Source organism: Hyla sarda, chromosome 6 (genome assembly GCF_029499605.1).
Source record: "Hyla sarda isolate aHylSar1 chromosome 6, aHylSar1.hap1, whole genome shotgun sequence".
In the NCBI taxonomy this organism is placed as follows: Eukaryota; Metazoa; Chordata; class Amphibia; order Anura; family Hylidae; genus Hyla; species Hyla sarda.
The window spans coordinates 48,988,838-48,999,064 of NC_079194.1; positions in this window are offsets into that span (position 1 = coordinate 48,988,838).

Here is a 10,227-nt window from a genome sequence, read left to right on the forward strand (position 1 = left end):
TCCTCACTCCTCCACTTCGTCTAATGTCACTCATCCTCACCCCTCCACTTCGTCTAATGTCCCTCATCCTCACCCCTCCAGTTCTTCTAATGTCACTCATCTTCACCCCTCCACTTCGTCTAATGTCACTCATCCTCACCCCTCCACTTCGTCTAATGTCACTCATCCTCACTCCTCCAGTGTCGGCAATAGAATCCGAAAACGTCACTGTATTGAATCTCTCTACCAAAATATTAATGGGGTACTCTGCTGCTCAGCGTTTGGAACAAGCTGTTCCAAACGCTGAAGCTGGCGCCGGGAGCTTGTGACGTCATAGTCCTATCCCCCTCATGATGTCACGCCCTGCCCCCTCAATGCAAGTCTATGGGAGGGGGCATGACACGCCCCCTCCCATAGACTTGCATTGAGGGGGCAGGGCTATGACGTCATGAGCTCCCGGCACCGGCTCCTGCATTTGGAATAGTTTGTTCCAAACGCTAAGCAATGGAGTACCCCTTTAACATCAGAACAACTTTCCCTCCTGTTCAAAGGTCGTAATTATGTTCTGGATCAACAATTCGATGCGTATAGGAAATTATAGGACGTGAATAGATTTATATCTTCATTGACAGTGAAAAAAACATTTTTTTCGGGAGGATCCAGATAAGGGTAGTGGTCAGTGATATTACAACACCCTCAATCAGACAGGTTCAATGGAGATCCCACTCAGTTACACCTTACGGGAACAACTTGCTCTTATGGAACTGAATGAGTTACAGGACATTGAAGGGTCCAACCCTGAAACATTAGTCACGTCAGAACGCATTCAGATAAAATATAATTATATATTTACCCTATGAATTCTCATGAGAATTGTATGGATTTTTTCCAGCATAAAGTAGAAACAAAAATATTTGAGTTGGAGAAGATGATTAAATCCTGTCCAGTTACCCGTTCCAATATGACCCCTAGAGACCTATGGAAGAACTCCAGGAATATACCGAGATCATAAGAAAATCTTCTGATAAAGGAGGCTCAGAGGTCATATTGGACCACAAGTCTGGAGCATGCTAAATGATTCCTTTACATACCAAAAAATGAGTTCAGATCCCATTAATACAATGCAAGAGAAATTGTCATGTATTTTGCAGGAAGGTGTCCATCTTGGACTTTTTTTCAGAAAGGATGAGGGATTATTTACAGGTGAAGAATCCAGTCACGCCAATCTTTCATTCTTTGCCCAAGCCTCATAAGGGTATGTTCATACTACGTAATTCCCGTGGAATTCCATGAGTGGAATTCCAATAACGGAATTACGCACTGAGAACATAAACATCAGTGTGAATGGGTTTCCGCGAGACCCGTTCACACTGCGGAATTTCAGCGGCGGACAATTACCCTGCTGAAATTGTTCTGCGCAAAGAAAGAACATGTTCATTGTTTGCGCGGAAGTTCGCGAACACTGCATAGCCGTCAGTGGTGATGGCGCAGTGCCGTCAAAGTATTTCGGCGGTGGCCACCAGATGGAATCTCTACTCGCGGAACTCTGCAAGTGGAGATTCCGTTCACAATCCGTAGTCTGAACATACCCTAAAGATATTTTTTCGCCTCCACTGCACCCAATAGTGATAAGCATGCAGGGACCATATTAAAATTCTCAATATTTCAGTAAAATATGGACAAATATCCATCCTATCTTCGCGAAATTCGCATATTCGCTATGTTTGTTCTTTTTTTTTTCATGCAAAAATTCGTAATGAAATTTGCATAGTGCGCATGCGCAATTATGTCTTTCACCTAAAAGAAGGGAGGGATCAGTGTCCAGTCTGGAAGTGCCAATATTCGCATAAATATTCTCATTTAAAAAAAAAGAAAACACGAATATTCATCATTACGAATATATATCACTATATTCTAAATATTTGCGAAATCGCGAAGTGCCGATATTCACGGTAAAAATTAGCATTTTGAATATTCGCGCTCAACACTAGCACCCAATAGTGGCTGGAATTGTGTGAATCAATGAAAGGTTGTCTATGTGGCTGGATAGTCTGTTGCAGCCCCTAGTGACACCTGTACCAGGATATACAGTATACAGAACACAAAAGATTTACTATCGCTACAAGATTTGAAATGGAGCATAGATTCAAGATGGATGTTACGCCTAGCGCTCCGGGTCCCCGCTCCTCCCCGGAGCGCTCACGGCGTCTCTCTCCCTGCAGCGCCCCGGTCAGTCCCGCTGACCGGGAGCGCTGCACTGACATGGCCGTCGGGGATGCGATTCGCACAGCGGGACGCGCCCGCTCGCGAATCGCATCCCAGGTCACTTACCCGTCCCGGGCCCCTCCTGTCATGTGCTGGACCAATGATTGGTGCCTGGCCCAATTAGCTTAATTGGCTTCCACCTGCTCCCTGGCTATATCTGATTACCTCCCCTGCACTCCCTTGCCGGATCTTGTTGCCTTGTGCCAGTGAAAGCGTTTAGTGTTGTCCAAAGCCTGTGTTACCTGAACTCCTGCTATCCATCTTGACTACGAACCTTGCCGCCTGCCCCGACCTTCTGCTACGTCTGACCTTGCCTCTGCCTAGTCCTTCTGTCCCACGCCTTCTCAGCAGTCAGCGAGGTTGAGCCGTTGCTAGTGGATACGACCTGGTTGCTACTGCCGCAGCAAGACCATCCCGATTTGCGGCGGGCTCTGGTGAACACCAGTAGCCTCTTAGAACCGGTCCACCAGCACGGTCCACGCCAATCCCTCGCTGACACAGAGGATCCACTACCTGTGAGCCGAATCGTGACAGTAGATCCGGCCATGGATACCGCTGAAGTGCCGCTGCCAAGTCTCGCTGACCTTACCACGGTGGTCGCTCAGCAATCGCAGCAAATTGCCCAACAAGGACAGCAGCTGTCGCAGTTGACCGCCACGTTACAGCAACTTCTGCCTCTGCTACAGCAGCAACCATCTCCTCCGCCAGCTCCTGCACCTCCTCCGCAGCGAGTGGCCGCTCCTAGCCTCCGCTTGTCCCTGCCGGACAAATTTGATGGAGACTCTAGACTCTGCCGTGGATTTTTGTCTCAGTGTTCCCTGCATATGGAGATGTTGTCGGACTTGTTTCCTACATAACGGTCTAAGGTGGTGTTCGTAGTGAGCCTTCTTTCAGGAAAGGCTTTGTCTTGGGCCACACCGCTCTGGGACCGCAATGATCCTGCCACAGCCACAGTCCAGTCCTTCTTCGCTGAGGTCCATAGTGTCTTCGAGGAGCCAGCCCGAGCTTCTTCTGCCGAGACTGCCCTGCTGAACCTGGTCCAGGGTAATTCTTCAGTGGGCGAGTACGCCATCCAATTTCGTACTCTTGCTTCCGAATTATCATGGAATAACGAGGCTCTCTGCGCGACCTTTAAAAAAGGCCTATCCAGTCGCATCAAGGATGTGCTGGCCGCACGAGAGATTCCTGCCAACCTGCAAGAACTTATCCATTTGGCCACCCGCATTGACATGCGTTTTTCTGAGAGACATCAAGAGCTCCGCCAGGAAAAAGACTTAGATCTCTGGGCACCTCTCCCACAGTATCCGCTGCAATCTACGCCTGGGCCTCCCGCCGAGGAGGCCATGCAAGTGGATCGGTCTCGCCTGACCCAGGAAGAGAGGAATCGCCGTAGGGAAGAAAATCTTTGACTGTACTGTGCCAGTACCGAGCATTTCTTGGTGGATTGCCCTATTCGTCCTCCACGTCTGGGAAACGCACGCACCCAGCTCACGTGGGTGTGGCGTCTCTTGGTTCAAAGTCTGCCTCTCCACGTCTCACGGTGCCCGTGCGGATTTCTTCTTCAGCCAACTCCTCCCTCTCAGCCGTGGCCTGCTTGGACTCTGGTGCCTCTGGGAATTTTATTCTGGATTCTTTTGTGAATAAATTCCGCATCCCGGTGACCCGTCTCGTCAAGCCGCTCTACATTTCTGCGGTCAACGGAGTCAGATTGGATTGCACCGTGCGTTACCGCACAGAACCCCTCTTGATGTGCATTGGACCCCACCACGAAAGGATTGAATTTTTCGTCCTCCCCAACTGCACCTCTGAGGTCCTCCTCGGTCTGCCATGAATCCAGCTTCATTCTCCCACCCTTGACTGGACCACCGGGGAGATCAAAAACTGGGACTCTGCTTGCCACAAGAGATGCCTCTCCCCCCCTCCCAGTCCCGTCAGGCAAGCCTCAGTGCCTCCTTATGGCCCCCGTCCTTGTGTCACCCTGCCCTGTGCCAAGCTTCACCCTCTGCCCTCCCTCCCCATTCCCACTCCTGCTGTACTGCCTGCCTTTGAGGAAACCCTCCATTCACTCCCGGTGTCCTCGTCCCAGGTAAAGCAGTTGTCGGACAAAAAAAGGGGGAGACCTAAGGGGGGGGGTACTGTTACGCCTAGCGCTCCGGGTCCCCGCTCCTCCCCGGAGCGCTCACGGCGTCTCTCTCCCTGCAGCGCCCCGGTCAGTCCCGCTGACCGGGAGCGCTGCACTGACATGGCCGTCGGGGATGCGATTCGCACAGCGGGACGCGCCTGCTCGCGAATCGCATCCCAGGTCACTTACCCATCCCGGGCCCCTCCTGTCATGTGTTGGCGCGCGCGGCTCCGCTCTCTAGGGCGCGCGCGCGCCAGCTCTCTGAGACTTAAAGGGCCAGTGCACCAATGATTGGTGCCTGGCCCAATTAGCTTAATTGGCTTCCACCTGCTCCCTGGCTATATCTGATCACCTCCCCTGCACTTCCTTGCCGGATCTTGTTGCCTTGTGCCAGTGAAAGCGTTTAGTGTTGTCCAAAGCCTGTGTTACCTGAACTCCTGCTATCCATCTTGACTACGAACCTTGCCGCCTGCCCCGACCTTCTGCTACGTCTGACCTTGCCTCTGCCTAGTCCTTCTGTCCCACGCCTTCTCAGCAGTCAGCGAGGTTGAGCCGTTGCTAGTGGATACGACCTGGTTGCTACTGCCGCAGCAAGACCATCCCGCTTTGCGGCGGGCTCTGGTGAACACCAGTAGCCTCTTAGAACCGGTCCACCAGCACGGTCCACGCCAATCCCTCGCTGACACAGAGGATCCACTACCTGTGAGCCGAATCGTGACAATGGATCTCTTGCAATGTAACGTCGATACAGTATATATTGTCATTCCTCATGATAGAACAATCATTTAATTTCAAGAAATACAGTAACTATTCCACTGATTTATGTAATTGTATTTTGGAAGTTACACAATTATTTTTCTTTCAATTGATCTTTTCTAACAGATTATCAACAACTATGAAATGCATTATTATTATAAAACTGGCTGATTTTTACAGTTTTTTTTTTTTTTTATCAGTGAAAAAAAAATAAAATTTTACTGTTCATGACACTCCCTGAACATGGTCCAGTTTCTGTGAAGTTTTGCTCTGTATTCCGTGGATTAAAGAAAGAAAAGAGGCAGAATCTGTACTTTCTCTCCTTTTATACTCCATACCTAATTTTGGTTCATAAAAAATAAATAAAATAAAAAAGTAGAGAATATTAAGTTTATTGAATATTGAGCTAATATTCTTAATACTCTTAAGCTAAATGTTTTTTTTTTTTTATGACATGGATCCTGCTATATCTGACATAGGGCTAACATAGAATTCTACAGGGTGAACATCATACCAATAGTCAAACATGGTGGTGGCAGTGTGATATTGTGTAGATATTATTTTGTTTTTAAGTTCTACTTGCCATAGTTGTCAGAGCTGTTAATTTTACTTTTTAGCAGGATAATCTGAAGGAGAATGTTTAGTCTTTATTCATGATCTAAAGCTGTAGCACAAGGGGTTCATATAGCAAGACAACAATCCAAGTGGATAATATAGAGAATTCTTGTCACATAAAGCAGGAAATAGTGCAGCCATGAGCTAACACAGAACCACTTTTCCAGTCTACTTGCCTATCCACCTTAGACAGAGGATCCACAACTAGACGGCATTCCCTGCTATATAAGATGCAGGGGCGTCACAAGTCAAAAAATGTAACAGAACTGTGCAGAGGTCAGGGAAACAAGTCAGGACACGAAGGGTATACAGGCAAGAACAGACAAATGGGAAACCAGGATTATATATGACTGCTGCAGGTTTACCAGGGATAAAGGTGAGTGAACATGTGACTGCATTCAGGACTCTATACAGATGAGAATAAACAGGGCGAGGATCAAACAAGACTAAGCAGAAGTACAACACTCAAGGCAAGGTGCAAAGCAAGAAAAACAATGGATCAGGACCTATACCGAGGTGGCCTAAGAAGAATCTTATTGAGTCACTGTGGTACAACCAGTGGGAATAAATGCCTAAAGCCCTTCAGTGCACTTGAACTAAAGCAATTCAGCAAAGCAGACTGGACAAGATTGCTTCAAATTATTAAAAGTGTAGTTTTACTTTGTGTCCTAATCTTTAAAGAAATATTCCAGTGTGCCACATTCTTCATAAATAATGCTAGGGCTGGGGGGGAGTTAAACTTACCTACCACGTTCTTGCAGGTCCCACTGAAGTTGTGGAGCTGTCCCTCTAGTCCCCTAATGCTTGCCTCTTCTGCCTGCTTCTAAGACAAGGTGCATGTTACGCCGTGCGCTCCGGGTCCCCGCTCCTCCCCGGAGCGCTCGCTACACTCTCCTCACTGCAGCGCTCCGGTCAGATCCACTGACCCGGGGCGCTGCGATACCGCCTCCAGCCGGGATGCGATTCGCGATGCGGGTAGCGCCCGCTCGCGATGCGCACCCCGGCTCCCGTACCTGACTCGCTCTCCGTCAGTCCTGTCCCGGCGCGCGCGGCCCCGCTCCCTAGGGCGCGCGCGCGCCGGGTCTTTGCGATTTAAAGGGCCACTGCGCCGCTGATTGGCGCAGTGGTTCCAATTAGTGTGATCACCTGTGCACTTCCCTATATCACCTCACTTCCCCTGCACTTCCTTGCCGGATCTTGTTGCCATCGTGCCAGTGAAAGCGTTTCCTTGTGTGTTCCTAGCCTGTGTTCCAGACCTCCTGCCGTTGCCCCTGACTACGATCCTTGCTGCCTGCCCCGACCTTCTGCTACGTCCGACCTTGCTTCTCTCTACTCCCTTGTACCGCGCCTATCTTCAGCAGCCAGAGAGGTTGAGCCGTTGCTAGTGGATACGACCTGGTCACTACCGCCGCAGCAAGACCATCCCGCTTTGCGGCGGGCTCTGGTGAAAACCAGTAGTGACTTAGAACCGATCCACTAGCACGGTCCACGCCAATCCCTCTCTGGCACAGAGGATCCACTACCTGCCAGCCGGCATCGTGACAGTAGATCCGGCCATGGATCCCGCTGAAGTTCCTCTGCCAGTTGTCGCTGACCTCACCACGGTGGTCGCCCAGCAGTCACAACAGATAGCGCAACAAGGCCAACAGCTGTCTCAACTGACCGTTATGCTACAGCAGTTACTACCGGAGCTTCAGCAATCATCTCCTCCGCCAGCTCCTGCACCTCCTCCGCAGCGAGTGGCCGCTTCTGGTCTACGACTATCCTTGCCGGATAAATTTGATGGGGACTCTAAGTTTTGCCGTGGCTTTCTTTCCCAATGTTCCCTGCACTTGGAGATGATGTCGGACCAGTTTCCCACTGAAAGGTCTAAGGTGGCTTTCGTAGTCAGCCTTCTGTCTGGAAAAGCCCTGTCTTGGGCCACACCGCTCTGGGACCGCAATGACCCCGTCACTGCCTCTGTACACTCCTTCTTCTCGGAAATTCGAAGTGTCTTTGAGGAACCTGCCCGAGCCTCTTCTGCTGAGACTGCCCTGTTGAACCTGGTCCAGGGTAATTCTTCCGTTGGCAAGTATGCCGTACAATTCCGTACTCTTGCTTCAGAATTATCCTGGAATAATGAGGCCCTCTGCGCGACCTTTAAAAAAGGCCTATCCAGCAACATTAAAGATGTTCTGGCCGCACGAGAAATCCCTGCTAATCTACATGAACTCATTCACCTAGCCACTCGCATTGACATGCGTTTTTCCGAAAGGCGTCAGGAGCTCCGCCAGGATATGGACTCTGTTCGCACGAGGCGTTTCTTCTCCCCGGCTCCTCTCTCCTCTGGTCCCCTGCAATCTGTTCCTGTGCCTCCCGCCGTGGAGGCTATGCAGGTCGACCGGTCTCGCCTGACACCTCAAGAGAGGACACGACGCCGCATGGAGAATCTCTGCCTGTACTGTGCTAGTACCGAACACTTCCTGAAGGATTGTCCTATCCGTCCTCCCCGCCTGGAAAGACGTACGCTGACTCCGCACAAGGGTGAGACAGTCCTTGATGTCTACTCTGCTTCTCCACGTCTTACTGTGCCTGTGCGGATATCTGCCTCTGCCTTCTCCTTCTCTACTATGGCCTTCTTGGACTCCGGATCTGCAGGAAATTTTATTTTGGCCTCTCTCGTCAACAGGTTCAACATCCCGGTGACCAGTCTCGCCAGACCCCTCTACATCAATTGTGTAAACAATGAAAGATTGGACTGTACCATACGTTTCCGCACGGAGCCCCTTCTAATGTGCATCGGATCTCATCACGAGAAGATTGAACTTTTGGTCCTCCCCAATTGCACTTCTGAAATTCTCCTTGGACTTCCCTGGCTTCAACTTCATTCCCCAACCCTGGATTGGTCCACTGGGGAGATCAAGAGTTGGGGGCCCTCTTGTTCCAAGGACTGCCTAAAACCGGTTCCCAGTAACCCTTGCCGTGACTCTGTGGTTCCTCCTGTAACCGGTCTCCCTAAGGCCTATATGGACTTTGCGGATGTTTTTTGCAAAAAACAAGCTGAGACTCTACCTCCTCACAGGCCTTATGATTGTCCTATCGACCTCCTCCCGGGCACTACTCCACCCCGGGGCAGAATTTATCCTCTGTCCGCCCCAGAGACTCTTGCCATGTCTGAATACGTCCAGGAAAATTTAAAAAAGGGCTTTATCCGTAAATCCTCCTCTCCTGCCGGAGCCGGATTTTTCTTTGTGTCCAAAAAAGATGGCTCTCTACGTCCTTGCATTGACTACCGCGGTCTTAATAAAATCACGGTTAAGAACCGCTACCCCCTACCCCTCATCTCTGAACTCTTTGATCGCCTCCAAGGTGCCCACATCTTTACCAAACTGGACTTAAGAGGTGCTTATAATCTCATCCGCATCAGAGAGGGGGATGAATGGAAAACGGCATTTAACACCAGAGATGGACACTTTGAGTATCTGGTCATGCCCTTTGGCCTGTGCAACGCCTCTGCCGTCTTCCAAGACTTTGTTAATGAAATTTTTCGTGATCTCTTATACTCCTGTGTTGTTGTATATCTGGACGATATCCTGATTTTTTCTGCCAATCTAGAAGAACACCGCCAGCATGTCCGTATGGTTCTTCAGAGACTTCGTGACAATCAACTCTATGCCAAAATAGAGAAATGTCTGTTTGAATGCCAATCTCTTCCTTTCCTAGGATACTTGGTCTCTGGCCAGGGACTACAAATGGATCCAGACAAACTCTCTGCCGTCTTAGATTGGCCACGCCCCTCCGGACTCCGTGCTATCCAACGTTTTTTGGGGTTCGCCAATTATTACAGGCAATTTATTCCACATTTTTCTACCATTGTGGCTCCTATCGTGGCTTTAACCAAAAAAAATGCCGATCCCAAGTCTTGGCCTCCTCAAGCGGAAGACGCCTTTAAACGGCTCAAGTCTGCCTTTTCTTCGGCTCCCGTGCTCTCCAGACCTGACCCATCTAAACCCTTCCTATTGGAGGTTGATGCCTCCTCAGTGGGAGCTGGAGCTGTCCTTCTACAAAAAAATTCTTCCGGGCATGCTGTTACTTGTGGTTTTTTTTCTAGGACCTTCTCTCCGGCGGAGAGGAACTACTCCATCGGGGATCGAGAGCTTCTAGCCATTAAATTAGCACTTGAGGAATGGAGGCATCTGCTGGAGGGATCAAGATTTCCAGTTATTATTTACACCGATCACAAGAACCTCTCCTACCTCCAGTCTGCCCAACGGCTGAATCCTCGCCAGGCCAGGTGGTCTCTGTTCTTTGCCCGATTTAATTTTGAAATTCACTTTCGGCCTGCCGATAAGAACATTAGGGCCGATGCTCTCTCTCGTTCCTCGGATGCTTCTGAAGTTGAACTCTCTCCGCAACACATCATTCCTCCTGACTGCCTGATTTCCACTTCTCCAGCCTCCATCAGGCAAACTCCTCCAGGAAAGACCTTTGTTTCTCCACGCCAACGCCTC